Source organism: Grammomys surdaster, unplaced genomic scaffold, assembly GCF_004785775.1.
Source record: "Grammomys surdaster isolate TR1022 unplaced genomic scaffold, NIH_TR_1.0 126271, whole genome shotgun sequence".
NCBI classification, from domain to species: Eukaryota; Metazoa; Chordata; class Mammalia; order Rodentia; family Muridae; genus Grammomys; species Grammomys surdaster.
In genome coordinates this window covers 8,946,182-8,964,804 of record NW_021621071.1, presented here as the reverse complement: position 1 = coordinate 8,964,804, position 18,623 = coordinate 8,946,182, and the positions used below count along the sequence as shown (strand labels likewise).

Here is an 18,623-nt window from a genome sequence, read left to right as displayed (position 1 = left end):
CCTTCCCCCCCTCTCTCACACACCCCTCTCTGCAACTCTTAGCTCCGCCTCCCTTTTCCCTGTCCAATCTCAGGCCTCCTGCTGCACTAATATTTAAATAGATTAGACAAGAAAAATCCTCCCACACACAACCTATACAGGAGATGGTGCCTACCAGTCTGAAAGGCCAAGCAACCATTTGATTCACTTACGGTATTAGTTTCTGATATGCTGTCATAACAAGACACTAGGACCTTAGCACCTTATAGATGGACTGGTTTATTTTGGCTCTGGTGCCAGAGGCATTAAGAGTCCATCATGGTGGAAGCTTGGTGGCAAGCAGTAAAGACAATGGGAGCTGGAAGCTGAGAGCTCACCTCCTTGATTGACATCTTGAAGCAGAGATGAAAACTGGAAATAGGGTGAGGCTATACACTATCAAAGTTCTCCCCCAGGGAAGTCCTTCCTCCAGCAAGGACACTCCTAAGCTTCCCCAGTTAGCAATATCAGCTGGGGACCGTGTGTTCAAACATCTGAGTCAATGGAGGACATTTCTCATTCAGATAACCACACGAACACACATAAGTTGATTAACAGATTATGAATAACATACAGTGTAGGAAGCGGGTATGGTGGCCATTCCAAAATGGCGCCTGAAGCTAACACCTGACTTCCTCATATGCCCCTGAAGAAGCCACGCCCACAGGCAATATTGGTAGGCTCACTGCTACGCATAATCAGGCCATCTGCTACGTAGGGCAACATCAGATCTTGCCATACCCACTGTCCTATCACATGCACCGATGTGGCAGGCTCTGATTGGAGAAGGCAGAGGGATTTAAGGGCTGTGGAGGAGAGGCTCGGGGGGCTTTTTGAAGAATGTAAGGGTTCCTGAATAAACTGCGTTGGGAAGAAGAACTCCGTGTGTTGCTGTTTCTTTCCGCGGGTCGGAGTGGACAGCGACAATACAGTATACTCTTTCCTTGGATGAGTGGGTTTCCAGTTGCTTCGAGAATCAACTGAATTAAGCTGAAGCATGAGCAGTTGCCAGAGACACAAATTAAAACCACAACGAGGTGGCATTGAGCTCTGATTTGTTTTCTCTTAAAAATAGTCTTTGTGGATTAAAAAAAAAGTTGATTTTTACCTGCCACGTATTCGTTGCATTTGTGTGTAGTCATCGGAAAATGTAATGTTACGATACGTGGCACTTTCCGTAATGTTTGTCAAGTTAGAAACGGTTCTCTCCTCACACACGCATCGTTTACTTCCTGATGAAGATGCTCAAAATACTTTTCTCTTAAACTTTTAAAATGCACCGTGGTCGACGATATTCGCCCTGCTGTGCCAGAGCACGTTAGAGCCGCCTTCTCCCATCTAACTGCCTTCGACCTCTTGAACGACCTTGTTCATCCTTGCCTCCCAACTTCAGTGAGAACACTTCCGCGGTACACATAGGCGCGAGAGCCTCTGAGGCTTGTGGTTCTGTGCTGCACGGGCTCTATTCAACAGTGATGTCCAGCCCGTCTGAGCCACAGCAAAGGCCGGGGTTTCGTTATCTTCAGAGCCTAATAGTACTCCATGGTGTGTACAGAGCACATTTTAAAATACATTCAGCGGTTAATGCATCCCTTAGCCTGTTCCGACTTCTTGACCGTTGTGAGTGGCGTTGCAGTCACGTGAGAACAGACGTCTTCAGAATACTGTTCTGTAGCCTTGACTATACATTCAACAGTGGAACTGCCAGAACTTTTGATTATAATTTTTTGAGGAGCTACCGGTCTTCCATTATGGTTGCGATCATTTATATTCCTGTCAGAAAGAGGTCCCACATTCACACCAACTCGTGTTTCTTTCATTTTTAAAATAATAAGTAATAATAATGATGATGATGATAATAATAATAGCATTCTAATTTGAGGAAAGTAAGACTACCATTGCTCTGAATTGTACTTCTTCAGTAATTTGGTTCTGAGCATTTTCCCCTAATAATTTCTGTGTCTTCTCTTGTGAAAATGCCAACTTACATCTACTACCCGTTGTCAAAATAGATCACTTGATTTTGACTATTGGCTTTTAATCTTTTATACATTCTATATGCTAAGTTCTTGTCAGGTGTATAGTGTGTAAACACTTTCTCCTGTGCTGTGCTTTTCATTCTTAGCTGTTCTTTTGCTGGGTCCTTTTTAGTTGAAGATAATGTTACTTGTCTGCTTTGGGGGGTTGTCTCTTGTGATTTGGAGCCTTATTTTAGAAGCCCTCACCTGTCCTGTGGTCTTGACATACTCCTACCATAGTTCTCTTTAGTACAGTCATAGTTGAAGTGCTACATGTAAGCCTTTCATCTTTTTCTTTTAACCACTGAGAGATTGACTTGTACTTCCATTTGTCTGCGTGTGTATATACAACCTCACTAGCGCTTAGCAGTATTTACTGAGAGGATATTTCTTTAACGTGTCTTCTTAGCACTTTCATCAAAAATCGGTTGAATGTCGGGCTGTGAATACCACCAATTTACACAGCACTCCAAGTTTTCCCCACAGTATCTGTGTGTTTTTTTCCAGATCAAGAATTGAACTGTAAAAGATTGGAGATCAACACCCCTGAATTGTTTGAGTCTTTTGCAGTAATATTTGCAATTTCTCTGGAGTTGTATTATGTTAGATTTACTCTCTTGGCAAAGAGTGGCAGTAGCTTCAAGGAGTTTCCCATGGCAGTCATTGGCATTTTTTATTTTCCTTGCATGTCTAATGTTAATTTTTTTTTAAAAAAAGTGTTTCTGTATCAATAATATTTATTCTAATTATGTAGTCGGGATAAAGGAAAATAACTACATAACTGATCTAAAGATTCATTGACTCCTCCGTAAGATGGTCTATGCCAAGACTCCATAAACAGTCTAGAGCCGATACTCCATTTATGAAAGAATCTACAGAGATGTTTCTTCCTGTCTGACTGTCAAAAAGTTGACCTCTCCATCTCAGTGGAGAGCTATCCTGGGGGTTGGGGGGATCAAGAATCTCTTCAGGAAAGCAGTGGAGAAATATACAGTTGTGATGACATTGTAGATGCTTCCTCAAGGCTGTGCATCATCATTTCAATGACTTGGCTTTGAAGGCGTGAACAAATTGAGACCTGGAAAGAAAGCAAGAAAATGCAATTCCATTATATGAATTTATATGAAGATATAACGGCTGATTGCAGATCCTCACCGCCGGTTGTCATTTTAAGAAAATATTGTTATTGCTATACAGATATTCAACCAGTGGCGAGCCTTCTACTTTCACCCTAGAAAATATGAGGATCCAGTAGCCACCCTATTCACCCTCCCCGCAAGCTAGATCCTGTGAATCAAGGCAGTGTGATTGCCATTCCACTGTTCACACCTATTACACATAGCCAGAGCATTTTTGAGAGTCACAGAACACAGGGAGAGGATGGGATTATCTCCTCTCCTCTAGACTCTCAGCATCCATCTTGTGTAAGAAGCTCAAAGAGGACTGTAGCTTGAGAGCATCAGAAAGCAAAGCTCGGTAAAGTGGGGTTGGACCAGAAAACCAACAGCCCAATAACCAGCATGCTGCTCCTCTGACCGTCACACCGTCACAGTGCCACCGGCTTTATGTAGGTTAACTTGGGTTCCGTTTACTGCATCCCAACTAACCCCAAATAAAAACTTTAGTTGTACACTAGTATGGGTAGAGGAGACCGCCGTCCCTTCTTACCAACAACAGGGTACCTACTGGGATCAGATTGGTGAGAATACAACTCCGAAAGCCTAAACTGAGTTGTCTCTGGTTTGTAAGTCTTGAGTTCTTCAGAACGAACAGCCTGAGTCAAATGCATTTCTATGTTGCTGCAACACCCAAGAGCGTAGAAAAGTGGGAGTAAAGGAAAACGGGAAAGAGGTAGAGAAAGAGGGCACAGCACAGGTATATTACTGTGGGACTGTGAAAGGCAGCCTGATTTCTGGTTGAGCTAGGTATAAAACCCAGGTGACCCTGCAGGTAACCCCACAGGATCCCCTGAAAGGGATGGTAGGAATTTGGCCACAATCCCAGACTCCAGGCTCCTGACATGAGGCCTCCATAGATTTGTGTCTTTGCGTCATGTAAAGGCAAAGCCCCTACTAACCTCTCCACAGATAGAAGGCGTGACCATAAGTCAAGTAGCCTCAAGACAGATCTCCATATTAATGAGGTACCTAAAGGTCAGAAGGGCTTAGCCAATTAAGCTTTTCTTCCCAGACGTTCCTCCCTGCAAAAGGTATTTAACTCGGGTCCAGCACTAAACCCAACATATTACTAAGCAGCCATGTACCACACACACTCTTCATCTACCGAAATCCTAAGACTATGGGACTGCTGTCCTTTGAGATACTTTGGGAATGGTGGTTGAACAGGGAAAAGATGCCTCCCATCTCCCTTTGTTTTATGGTAGTAGAGTCTCCTGATTCTTTAAGACTCACCCTGCTGCTGATTTGAATTGTTGGGGCCTCAAAGTAGATTAGGGCATTTCAAGCTACAGCAGCAATTGAAAGTCCTTAAGGCAGGAAGTAGAAGACACAGATAGTGTCCAAATGGCAAAGCACTGTCTCATTAACATGAGCCTGGTGGTCATCAGGATGATGATAAAAAGGGAAAAGGGGCCACTGGTAAGCCTGAGAGATACAACTTGCATCTGTTAGATACATTATTTACATCAACAAAAGATGGAAGACAACCCAGAAGGCTATAAAAAAGACTAACTGAATCAAATGCTTATTATGTGTCACTGCAAGAAAAAAATCATTTTCTGCACTTATACTGGCTGGTTTTTATGTCGACTTGACACAAGTTAGAGTCATCTGAGAGAAGAGAGCCTCAGTTAAGAAAAAACCTCCATAAGATTAGACGGCAGGCAAATCTGTAGGGCATTTTCTTAATTAGTGATTGATCAGGGAGCGCCCAGCCCACTGTAGGTGGTGCCATCCTTGGGCTGGAGGTCCTGGGTTCTTTAAGAAAGCAGGCTGAGCAAGCCAGGGAAACAAGCCAGTAAGCCAGCATCCCTCCATGGCCTCTGCATCAGCTCCTGTCTCCAGGTTTCTGCCATATTTGAGGTCCTATCCCTGACTTCATGAATGGATCGTGCTGTAGATATGTGAGATAAAAGATATCCTTTCCTCCCCAAGGTGCTTGTGTTTGATCACAAGTTCTAGGACGGCGATCTTATGAGGAGCCTATAAATATCTTATCAGGTGAAAAAGGAAGAGGCGGGTGAGCTTGTACAATAAACAAGCTGTCAACAAAAAGTCAGCAAAGGAGTCAGGCACGATGGTATGTGTCTAGTTCTTGGAAGGCAGAGGCAGGGGGATCTCTGTGAGTTTGAAGCCATCATAGCAAGTCTCAGGCCAGCTGGAACTACACAGTATGATCCTGTCTCTAAAAAAATAAAGTGGGAAATGCATGCATGCATGGGAATAACCAGCAGGGCAGTGGTGGCGCATGCCTTTAATCCCAGCACTTGGGAGGCAGAGGCAGGCAGATTTCTGAGTTCGAGGCCAGCCTGGTCTACAGAGTGAGTTCCAGGACAGCCAAGACTATTCAGAGAAACCCTGTCTCGAAAAACCAAAAAAAAAAAAAAAAAAAAAAAGGAATTACCAACAAATGCTAGTGATGGTAATCTTTGTGGTAAGAGCATGAAGGGTGTGTACAATTCACGACAATGTCTTTCTTTTTCCATTGAGTTATTTATGTGTGCGAAGTGGAAACTTGTAGTTTCTTTGGAACGTTAGTTATGTCAAATGATGTTTTGCAGGAGCACACATAGGGAAGAATGTTTTCCTGAAGCAGACACAGGTGAAAGGATGTCTTGACCTAGCAAACATGGGAAAGGACCTGTGATGAAGGAGTATAAATATAACCCCACACACAAGTGGGTGACGAGCACTGAGACAGGCTCCGCCTTGCTATTCTTTGCTAATGACACATTTGTATTGGGTCGCCTTACACAGCGTTGTTGAGCTGAGCTTGTGGTAACGCCGCCATTGAGAGAAACACGCCAAGAACTGCTCTCGAGGTTCCTGCAGCAGCTTACCGCTTCCGGTGCCTCGCCTCAGGCTGGTTGGCGAGCCTTGCAGTTTCTTCAGGATTGAACTACAGCTCCCTGGTGTCTGCTTGCTGAAAGGACTGAACTACAGCTGCAGAGTTGTGTTTGGTGTTTGCTACAGGATTGAACTGCTGAGAAAGAAGATCAAGCCCACCCCCAAAGAACTATTGCTGAACCGGTTCACTTCCCCCATGTCGTAATAACTTTCCTCTTCCACTACGGCTGCTGGGTGGTGGGCTAGAGAAGAGGTTGGACCCTTATTAAAAGTAGGTTGCCGAAGATGTATGCCTACATGTGTGCTTGTTATATTATTTTCCTTTTTTAAAAAAAATATGAGCTGTAAATATGCTACTAGTCAGGACCCAGCATAAAACCCAGGTCAGCTGGGTCGAGCACTTGGAAGGTATGTGACTTGGGTCACACTTAACCTTTCTAGCCCTCAGTATATTATTCAGAAATGTATCGGTAATACTTCATATCTAATGCGGATAAACTGAATTGACGAATGCAAAGTGCTTGACACATAGTGTAACAACCGATTCTTCCTTATTTCGTGCTATCCCCAACAGAAGATTCGATGCTGGGCCAAACAACAATAACAGCCCTCCTTGGCATGACCAGATCTTGTAGCCTAACGAACACAGAATGGAAGGAAGAGATGTATGAACTTCAAACCTTGTTCACATCTCTTCCTAGAACTACATAGTGTAGAACAGAGAGGACAAGTGCACACACTTCATCCGGGGCTTCTGGCCCAGGGATGGAGACAGACACTTAGATTATAATGCAATACACAAAGGTTGGCGATAGAAACAGCATTGAGAGGAGAGTGGTTAAAAACCTGACACGGCCCAAGAATTGTTGTTCAAAACCCATACTGTTCCCAAATTTAGAATGAAAGAATACATCTTTGGTTCCTTACCTTTTCCAAAGTCCATGGGCAACAAATACAAAAACAGAAAAGAGGAATAAATTAATGATTAGGAAGTTTCTGAGAATTAATTGGATTGGTTTGTTGTTGCTTGCTTGTTTGTTTCTCATTGATCTGTTTTGATTTTTTGAGTCAGAGTTTCTCTGTATAGCCCTGGCTGTCTTGGCACTCCCTCTGTAGACCAGGCTAGCCTTGAGCTCAGAAATTCACTTATGTCTACCTCCTGGGTGCTGGGATTAAAGGCGTGTGCCCCCATTGCCCAGCTTTTAAAAATTAATTTTTATTTAAGAATACTATAAATTGATATAAGCTACTAAAAGAGGCTTAATTAATTTTCCAGCATTTAAAAATGAGAAAGGAAAAACCAAGTAGAAACCCTTGCTGTTCGATTTAGCATGAAGCCTTAAAACTGAACCTAGGAAATAAGCAAAGTCCATCCATCACCTCTGACCAACTGTACAGTTATAGTTAGCGTCTCAGCAGAAACTAAGGAATTGTTTTTTTCAGTTCTACTTTGCTTCATACAAATTATTTCCAAAATATACACATTTTAAGGTACCCGTGTTTGGGTTTTTTTTTTTCAACTTGTGTTACACAATACATGAGCAAAATCATGAAAGGAAAGAAAGTTTGGTTGTGACGGCCAGTTTAAGACATTTCCGTACATCCTGGTGGAAGAATGTGCTGGGACCAGTTCAACCAGTGCTAACAGGAAGTGAGAGGGAGAGAGGTACCTGCATTGCCAGGCCTCTCCTGACTCCTTTAGTCTCTATGGCTTCCACATGGTGGAACAGTGACACCCACATTCAGAGTAGAATTCATCCTTCTTAGTCAATTCTTACTTGAAATCCCATCTAAGACAGAGGCTCTCAACACATAGTTTGAAACCCCTTTGGGATTGAATGACCCTTTCACAGGGGTCAAATATCAGATATCCTGCATCTCAGATATTCACATTATAATTCATGACTAGTAACCCTACAGTTTAAAAAGTAGCAATAAAAATAATTCTACGGTTGGAGGCCAACACAACATGAGGAGCTGTATTAAAGGATCAAGTCATTGGGAAGGTTGAGTCCTGTCCTAAGACATGCCCAGGGATCTTCTTTTCTAATCTCTTAAGCACCCCTGCATCCAGTCACTAATGAATAGGGTTGGCCATTCTGAAGATGCTACCGGACATAAATGATCATTGGCTGAAACCAAAAACACCCCACGATAATTACCTCATCCAAAGAGATCAAGTAAATCTTAACAGATGAAGATGTTAGTACTTTCATGAGCTTATTATAAAAAGGACTCACGATTTCCCTAACGCATCTGCCTCTCTGACTTAAAACAGGGCAGTTGCCAGCATAACAGCTGTTCAGTGAAGTACCTTCATAGCTCTCCCTTTTAATAATAAAGTGAAGACCCCATAGTGAAAGGGTCTGTTGTTACAGCAGCAAACAGGGGCCCCTGAGTCTGCAGTAGGAAACTCTGGGGCTAAGGCTGTATGCAGAAAGAGCAACAGAAGAATTACGAACTAAAGTAATTAGTATCTTCTTTGTGATGACTAGTCTTAGTTGCCAACTACTTGTGAAGAATCATTGCTTAATTTGAGGGAGAAAGTTCTACTTTTAATCCATATCTATGAGGTAGGAGCACACCTTTAACACAGATCTTTTAAGCTGGGACAATTCTGATAGAAACCGGGGAAGGGAAATCTTCACAGTGGGTAGGACTTCAGGCAGTACACACTGCCATACATTGTGTTTGCAAGGAGAGATGGCCAGACGTATGATTGTTCATTGATTCAAGGGCTGCAGCCAATGAATTGGCTGGATAGTTGGGGACTTGGAAACAGCATGATTGGAAAATTAATGCGAAAGACATCTGGGGAAGAAGTGTGTGGATAGATCTCTCCAAATGGGCAAAGGATTTGAAGTGTTTTTGTGTTCCATGTAAATGCTCATTAAAACATGTTTTCAGCTGGAGAGGAATTCAGGAATCATGCAGATGGGATGACCCGTTCTGTGGACAGTCAGCCTCTTTCTCCAGCCATCCCTGTCACTGCTCAATAGGCACATGAACAAAGTGGCCATGGTGGCCGAGATGAGGGTTATGAGGGCTTGACAACATGGAATTCTACTCACCAAGGCTGACCTGGCCACAGCTGCTGCTGAGTGCCAGACCTGCCAGTAACAAAGACCAACACTGAGCCCCAGATATGGCACCATTCCCAGGGTGACTAGCCAGGGACCTGGTGACAGGTTGATTACATTGGACGACTTCTTCCATGGATGGGACAATGCTTTGTCTTTACTGAAGTAGATATGTATTCTGGTTATGGATTTACTTTTCCTGTGTGTAATGCTTCTGCCAAAGCCACCATCCATGGACTTACAGAATGCCTTAGCCACCATCATGGTACTCCACATAGTATTGCTTCTGACCAAGCAACTCACTTCACAGCCAGGGAAGTGAGACAGTGGGCCCATGATCATGGAATCCATTAGTCTTCCCATGTTCACCACCATCCTGAAGCAGCTGGCCTTAGGGAAAAACGGAGGGACCTTTTAAAGACACACTCACAGTGTCAATTAAGTGGCAGCAGTCTGGAGGGCTGGGGCAGGGTATTCCAGAAGGTGGTATATGCTTTGAATCAGTGTCCAATATACGATATGGTTTCTCCCCTGGCCAGGATCCATGGATCCAGGAATTGAGGATGGAAAAGGGAATAGTTCCACTCACTATGACCCCTAGTGACCTGTTGGGAGCCGACTCTTAGCCGAAAGTGGCTATCATCTTTACAGCCATCTTGAGCCATATACCCTGATAAGAGACTTGTTTCAACAGCCTGCAATAGCTGAGCGCACTCTGATAAACATCTTGTTACACTGTTTAGTGCCCCCAGCTGCCAGGTGCTCCTGGTATCCATGGCTACAAGGCACGTGACGTAGTGGCTTCAGTTGAGATTGTCCACGAGGGCAAGTCATGTGGTAAAGGGTATAAATACCCAGGATTTCCCTTCTATAGGAGAGTAGAGGAGTAGAGGAGTCGAGGAGGTAGAGGTAGAAAGTAGGAGGTAGTAAGTAGTAGGAAGTAGAGGAAGGAGAGAGAAAGTGAGAGGTGTCAGGAGACTGAAGGAGTGAGAATATAGTAAGAAGAGAGGAGAATAAAGAAGACTTGAAGAGACTCCACCGGACTCTGGCTTGTATCTATCTTTTGCGTCTCTCGCCCCTTTTTTCCCCTTCCTCCGTCCCCACTTTCTCTCTTGCTAGACCCTGACCTGCCGACCGGAGCAGCAGAACCGGCCGGCCTTTACAAAGTAACAGAACCTGACGGCCGTTACAAAAGAAACGGCCGTTACAGTGACCCACTAGAAAAATGTTTGCATCCTGTTCCTGAGACTTTAAGTGCTGCTGTCCTAGAAGTCTTGTTTGCAGAGGGTGGTGCACTTCTGCCAGAAGCTACACTAAACATTCCATTAAACTGGAAGCTCAGACTTTCTCCTGACCGTTTTCAGCTACTGATGACCTTAAACCAACAGGTTAAGAAAGGAATAAGAGTGTTAGGAGGAGTGATTGATCCAGATTACTCTGGGGCAACTGGATTGTTTCTCCACATTGGAGGTAAAAAAGATTATGTCTGGAGGGCAGGAAATCCTTTAGGGTGTCTCTTAGTGCTACCATGTTCTGTGATTAAAATCAATGGGAAACTACAACAGCCTAATCCAGGCAGGAAGATAATGTCACAGACCCACCAGGAATGAAGGCACGGGTCACTCCTCCAGGAAAAGGGCCAAGACCTGTTGAGGTGCTTGCTGAACAGGGAGGAAACACACAATGGGTAGTTAAAAATACTAGCCAAAGCCATGTAGTCAGTTACAGAAACAAAGATTACAATTGACATGAGTGCTTCTGTTATATTTTGTTAAGAATGTATTTTGTACAGATATTTGTGTTTTCTTTCCTCAATTGCTTTATCTTGTGATGTAACATCAACGAAGAGAGTATCAATGGTTACCATATTTAAGTTTGAGGTACTAAAAAATGTCCCTCAAGGGATATTGCCACTCATTCTAAATTTATAGCGTGTTTGTGATTGTACAGGGATAGTTATGTCATATTAGGCATAATTATACATTAACGATATAATGTATTTGTGATTGTACACAGAATAGTTATATCATGTTTAGGTGTTATTATGACATGGTTATTGTTTTCATTTAGAAATTAATCACAATATAAGGAAATATGATTTTATGTCAAATTGACAAGGAGTCAACTTATGATGCCTATTTTTGATTGCCAACTTGACTATTTCTGGATTAACTAAAAACCCAAAATGGAGAACGTACCTGTGAGGGATTTTGCTTAATTTGAAGTAGGAAGATCCACTTCTAATCTGTATCAGAGACAAGAAGACACACCTTTAATCCAGATCTTTTGAGCTGGGAAACACCCCTCCCCCTCACCTCCTATCTGGGCCACATCTTCTCTGGAAGCCTATATTGGGACTTTGAAGAAAAAAGTTGTTTACCCTTTACCTGCTTGCCCTTACCTTACAACCAAGTCCCTTTCTTTGCTAGCATTTGAGCCTCCGTCTCTGGGACTCCAGCATATGCTGAAGCCCAGCTGAATCATGGATTGAACAACTACTAGTTTTTTGGACTTTCTGTCCATAGCCAGCCATTGTTGGATTAGCTGGACCACAGCCTATAAATCATTCTAATAAATCCCCTTTCTGTTATACGGGGCGGTTCATTCTGTAAGTTCTGTTACTCGAGAGAACTGACTAATGCGTACTTCCTTTAAAAAGTTGATTTAGACTCAAGTACGTCTAAGAGGAGTAAGACTCCTAAAAATAGCGAATTACAGGAAAAATATTCAAAGCAATTGGTTGTATGGGCTCTGAAGCCAGACTGCTTCTGAAGGGATCCTGGTGCTGTGCCTCATTGCCTGGAGGACCCTGAGAAAAATTAGTGAAGTTCTACAAGCCTGTTTCTTCATACATAGACACGGATGCTAACAATGCTTGTCTTTCATTGTTTTCATGACTGGTAAGTTAGTGTCTGAAGGAAAGACAATGTTATTGGCCCTTTAAATGTAAGTTAAATACCAAATCTACAAACCAATACCATGTCACTGCTGGTTGTCAGATGAACTAACTCATGAACACCAAGAAGTAAGATAGAAAGCAGTTTTGAAAACTTTCCTTTAGAGGCATTAGTGGCTAACCAGACAGTGGTGAATTACTGGGCCAGTATCTGGATGGCAGATAGAGATGTGTACAATTCAGGTATATAATTGTATTGCAGCCCTTTCTAAATGCAATGTATCAGCACTACAGGATGAGGCTTGAGTCTGATTTCACCCTGGCAGTGTTAGAGCAGAGGTAGCTCAGAGAAACCTTTCAAAGCTGAGAACAAAGTCAGAGTCCAAGTCCCAACAGCAATAGGGACGCCGCTACATCTCTTCATGTCAGGTGTCTTCTTTGTATAGGAATAAAGTGAAATCAAGCCAGTCCTCATATGATATAAAGCCCTGGTTTTACTCTTTCAGACAAGTTTGCAAAACCTTAAGACTTGGAAAAAAAATGAAAGGTGATAGTGAGGGCTATGCTGTTTTTCTCATACACCTGACAGAAAGGTAAACACACATACATACACCACACACACTCATATATACTAACTCATACATATACACTCACACACCACACACACCATGTACACACTCACATACACTTATACACATACTCAAACACGTACATACACACTCACCTACACTCACACATACCATACATACACATTCACACACACACTCATACACACTGACACACACATACCACATACACACACACTTATACACTCATTCACACACATACACTCTCACACACACACCTACACACACACACACACACACACACACAGGAGGGAAAATAGCATTATCTGTACTCAGAGCACTGCTATAGACACATTTTCAAATAGAATGACTGGCATACCATTCAAGATCACAAGCTGCATGCGGTATAAGTGAGATAAGAAGAAAACAAAAGGGAATCTAAAATGTATAGATAACTGTTCATGAGGGTGAGACCCACTTATTGTAAGGTGCTTTTTTAAGGTAAAAGCAAGCTGAGTGCCCATTGGAGAGCAAGCCAATGAACAGCAATCCCCCAGGGCTCTGGCTTGCTTCCTGCCTCAGTTCCTGCCCACTTCCTGCCTTACTCCCTGCCTCAGTTCCTGCCTACTTCCTGCCTTAATTTCTGCCTCACTTCCTGTCTCACTTTCTGCCTCACTTCCTGTCTCAGTTCCTGTTTTACTTTCTGCCTCAGTTCCTGCCTTACTTCCTGCCTCAGTTCCTGCTTTACTTTCTGCCTCAGTTCCTGCCTACTTCCTGACTTACTTCCTGCCTCAGTTCCTGCTTTACTCTCTAAGTTCCTGCCCACTTCCTGCCTTACTTCCTGCCTCAGTTCCTGCCTTACTCTCTGCCTCACTTCCTGTCTCACTCTCTGCCTCACTTCCTGCCTCAGTTCCTGCTTTACTTTCTGCCTCAGTTCCTGCTTTACTCTCTGACTAAGTTCCTGTCCACTTCCTGCCTTCCTTCCTGCCTCAGTTCTTGCCTTACTCTCTGCCTCAGTTCCTTCCCACTTCCTGCCTTACTTCTGCCTCAATTCCTGCTTTACTTTCTGCCCCAGTTCCTGTCCACTTCCTGCCTCACTTCCTGCCTCATTTCCTGCTTTACTTCCTGCCTCACTTCCTGCCTCACTTCCTCCACTGCTTGAATTCTTCTCTTGGCTTTCCTCAATGGTGGACTGTAAAATTTAAGGATAAATAATTTCTTTCCTTCCTGAGTAGCTTTTGGTCATGGTATTTATCAAAGCAATAGAAAGCAAACCAAGACAAGCATAGATATAAGAAATAATAATAAACCGAATGATTTAATCAGAGGCAGAGATCTAGAAATAAGCATGATTAAATGAGTAAAAACACTAGACATACATGGACCTGATAACCTAGAAGAATGAGGATAGAAAATGTAGAAAAATGGGCAGAGTTTTCCCCAACCTTGCAAAATACACCAAGCTAAATGTTCACAAAGCCTGAATGAATCAACAGAAAGTGATAAATTCGTACCTGATACGTCACAGTGAAGCTCAGGAGTGGCAAAACTCTTAGAAGAAGCAGCGGTGGAGGGCAAAAAAATACAGATTATCTTCAGCAGGCTTGTTTTATTGACAATTGTTTTCTCAACAGACATGATAGCAGTTGAAAGGCAGTGAGATAAAATCATCAAAGGGAATAAAGAATACGACCGATGATCTAAAATTCTACACCTGGCAAAAATACCCTTCGCCAGTGTAGATAAAATCAAATTGCTTGAAGACAAACAAAAAACTGAGCAATCAGTTACCACCATATCCACAGGAATGGAAACACAATGGACATTTTCCAGGCTAGCGTGAACTGGAAACATCTAGTTTCTTTGGAAAGTTAGTTATGGCAAAGGATGTTTTGCTTGGCAGATAGATGAAAGGATGTCTTGCTAAAGCAGACATGTGAAAGAACGTTTTCCTCAAGCAGACACAGGTGAAAGGACATTTTGCTCTAACAAACAGGTGAAGGAACACTTGATGAAGGAGTATAATTCCCCCCAGACAGTGGAAGATGAGCACTGAGCATTGGTTTGGTTTGCTCTGCCTTGCTCTTTTTTTGCTAAGGACACACATGTGTTGGTTTGCCTTGCATAGTGTTGTTGAGCTCAACTTGTGATGATGGCCACCATTGAGAGACACTTGCCAAGGAACTGCTCATGAGGTTCCTGTGACTTCTTGTAGCACCTGTGGCCTCACCTCCAGCCAGTTGGCAAGCCTTGGAGTTTCTTCAGGATTGAGCTACAGCTGCTGATTTTGGCATGGTGTCTGCTTGCTGAGAGTACGGTCAGCAGTTGCTGGTTTGTGTGTGTTGTTTAACAAGGGACTTAACTGCTGAGAAAGAAGATTGAGCTTGCCCCTAAAGAACTACTGGTAAACAGGCCCACTTCCTCCATACCCTAATGACTTTTCCCTTTCAATACCTCTGGTGGATGGTGAGCTAGAGGAGAGTTTGAACACTTATTAAAGTGGGCTGAAAAAAATTATGTCTACACTAGTGTTAAAGCCAAGCTCTGAAGCAAGCAAACAGAAGCCCATAAGCTCAGAAGTAAAAAAAACTTAGAGCTAGGAAAGTGAAAATGTATAGGCAAATATAAATAGCTATCAACTTATAGAGTAGTAATAATGAAGTCTTGGTATAGAAAATTAAAATACTTAGCAATGACATTAGAGGAAATTAAGTCCTGTCTCTTCCAGGGAAAGGCCAGAGTAAAAAGTTATTTAGGCCAAGGACATACTTATAATAATGTGTATCACTTAAGATTAATAAGAGTATACATCCTTATTAAATCTAGAAGTGGAGAAAGGAGGCAACAAAAACTTCATGTGACAAGGGTCAAGCTGAGTAGAGAGGGTGAAATTGAAGATTCTGTCCTTTATGTATTCAGGGGAAACTATCTACACAATATTTTGAATAAGGAAGGGTTAATATATCAGATATTTAAGTAGAGGGGCTGGAGGGATGGCTCAGTGGTTAAGGATTCATACTGCTCTTTCAGGGGACCTATTTTCAATTCCCAGCCTCCACATAGATGCTCACAACCATCTGTAACTCCAGTTCCAAGGGATATGAGGCTCTCTTTGCCCTCCTTTGGCATTGCATGCACAGGAGGCACTTGCAAACATGCAAGCAAGCATTCATATACATGAAATAAAACAAGTTACTAATTTTAAAGAACTGAGTGTTTAAATATATACTAGATTGCTACCTGTGTAAAGGTAAGGAAAACTATACAGTCTGTAGGAAGAGCAGATGAACAGAGTTTTCTCCACTGCCTCTTGGGGTGAGATCAGTCATCGAAGGCAGAATGAATCTGAAAGCTCTCCTTTGCCCTAGGGATGAAATCAGATCATCTTTGTGGTGGGGATGATTATGCTTCGTGGGATAACAGAGACGTTTGCTCATAGTCCAATGGCCAAACTCATGGATGCTTCCCTCTCAACCAGGGTGACTGTCCATGAGAAAAACGCTCTATGCTTTTACCTCTGCATCTGTTTTCTTTGTCTTTCAGGTAGCTTCTACGGGTAAAGTTTCACATACTCTGGCTATCAAGGTAAGAATGTTCCAGTACCACAAACATTGATGACCAAGTTAAAAAAAAAAAAAAAGCAAAACAAGTAGCCTCCTTAAAAGGAGAGTCGCCACTAAAGAGATCTAGTAAAAATTTCTGGGTGATGAAGTTATCGATCATCTATTTATCTACTTACCATCTATCTATCTATCTATCTATCTATGTATCTACCTATGTATCTACCTATGTATCTATGTATCTATGTATCTATCATCTATCTATCTATCTATCTATCTATCATCTATCTATCATCTATCTATCATCTATCTATCTATCTATCAATCATCTATCTATCTATCCATCTATCTATCTATCTATCCATCTATCTATTATCTATCTATCCATCAATCAACTATCTATCCATCAATTAACTATCTGCCATCTACCTGTCCATCAATCAGCTATCATCTATCTATCTATCTATCTATCTATCTATCTATCTATCTATCTATCTATCTTACTATCTCTCTACTTGAGACTTACATATGCTTGCTTTTTTCATTTAGTTCATAGAGCTGAACACATCTGCACATTTCTGAAACTCTATGACACTTCATAGTAAAACAGCTTCTAATCAAAAGAATTATAACAAGGCAAAAAAAATTCCAAATAGGTGAAATCATGGGCTATTTCTACTCTAATTACTCCAGTGAATAAATTACCTAAGAAGCACACCTTACCATCCTACCTTCTCCATTTCAGGGATATGTTGGGAGATTCCATCTTTGGGATATGCCATTTTAAAGCCAGAGCAGCTGTGACTATCTGCACCAGCCGCACCCCCACCCAGGACTGTGTTCACTACATCTCCTTGTGGGAGGAGTGGAGTGACTCTTCTTTGGTGGTGTAACAATGTATGAGGTGCCCATGCTCTTTTAGATAGCACCTCACTTGTGTTCTTGTAGGTAACCACGGTTAAACTCATTGGTTTACCAAGCCAGACTCGGATAGACTCAGCGCTCAGCTCAGTCACTGATACTCACTCTGGGTAAGTATCTTCTTGTGTCTTCTCTGAGCAAGTAACACAGCAGAGGGGGATTATATTTCATTCAAATTTGTTTTTTAGTTATATAGAGTTATATTAAAAGATATATTCTAAACTTGGCCCTAAGCCTTTCATCTAATAGTTACCCAAGACTTTAGTTATTGAGTTGAGGGTGTGGAAAGTTAAATATTTTTTATTTTTGTTAGAGCACAGAAGGAGGATTTGCAAGCCCAGATTCTCTTCATCTACATTCTACTGCACATGGCACATCTGCCTCTCCGCACTTCTTCTGGGACAGACAGAAGCTCCTCATAATTTTGGTCACTGCATATCCAGCTAAATAAAACTCCTATTTCCAGTCACAGGCTGGAAATAGATTTCAACTTTAAAAGACAACTACAAAGCTGTTTTTAACATGTCTTGACAGCAGAGTCTGGAGACGGTAGGACAAGGTGGGCCTTGCTTGCTTCTCACAGCTGTGTTATGCTGACACCATCAAGAGCTTGGTATTCTGGAAGCTTAAAGACAAAAATGTATTTCTATCTTTAAATACTGTAATCTTTCTTTTTCTCCCATATCCGACAGCATATTTAACTAGTCTGTCAGAATGTAGCAAGGAAGGAATTCTGTAAATATTATTTGAATATAGTTCAGCGGACCACAAACCTACTCTCTGGACATATTTGTCGCCATGGAATGTGATAGCTTGGGTCTAGAATACGTGCACTCAAAGGAACCAGGAGATTGCAGCACCATTTTCTCTTCTTTGGATTTCCAGGCAGAAGATGAATGGTCTTGTTCAGCACATACTTCCACCATGACCACTAGAATATGAGGTTTCATGACCACTCTGAAAGCAACCATGAAACCAGTCACCCAATCTGTGAGCCAAGATAAACCCCTCCTTCTTGTCATTTATACGAGGCATTCAGCAGAATCAGACTGACACGTGCTGGTAACAAACATCCATCTTCCCTTGATCCCTCATAAGCAGCAAGATTTGAGCCTGTTGGTAACAGTGACCAACTCAATGGACTCTTAAAAAAAGAAGCAAACTCTAGGCACTTTCCAGAGGAAAAGTTCCCAGACCTGAGGTCACAAGCCACTGCCCCATCTCCACACGCTAGGAAAGCATGAAGTAAAATATAAACAGTGTGTGTTGCCCGTAAGTACTGCGCCACTGAAGTTTTCTTTCATATTACATGCACATTCATATCACACATGTGTGCATACATACGATACGTTGTGAGTGTCTTATGTAATGTGTTATAGAATAATTTTATTATGTGGGACAGGGTAAAAACGTGTCAGAAAATCATGGATCTAGGTGACTTTTTTTTTTAATATTCTGTGAGATTCACATTAAAGACCTGTAATTGTGTGCTCTCTCTCTCTCTCTCTCTCTCTCTCTCTCTCTCTCTCTCTCTCTCTC

At 42.2% G+C, this 18,623-nt stretch overlaps 1 pseudogene; it reads right to left on the bottom strand.

Annotated features, from left to right (window-relative positions):
- Positions 1 to 18,623, bottom strand: part of LOC114613690 — a 61,969-nt pseudogene that overhangs the window by 10,440 nt on the left and 32,906 nt on the right.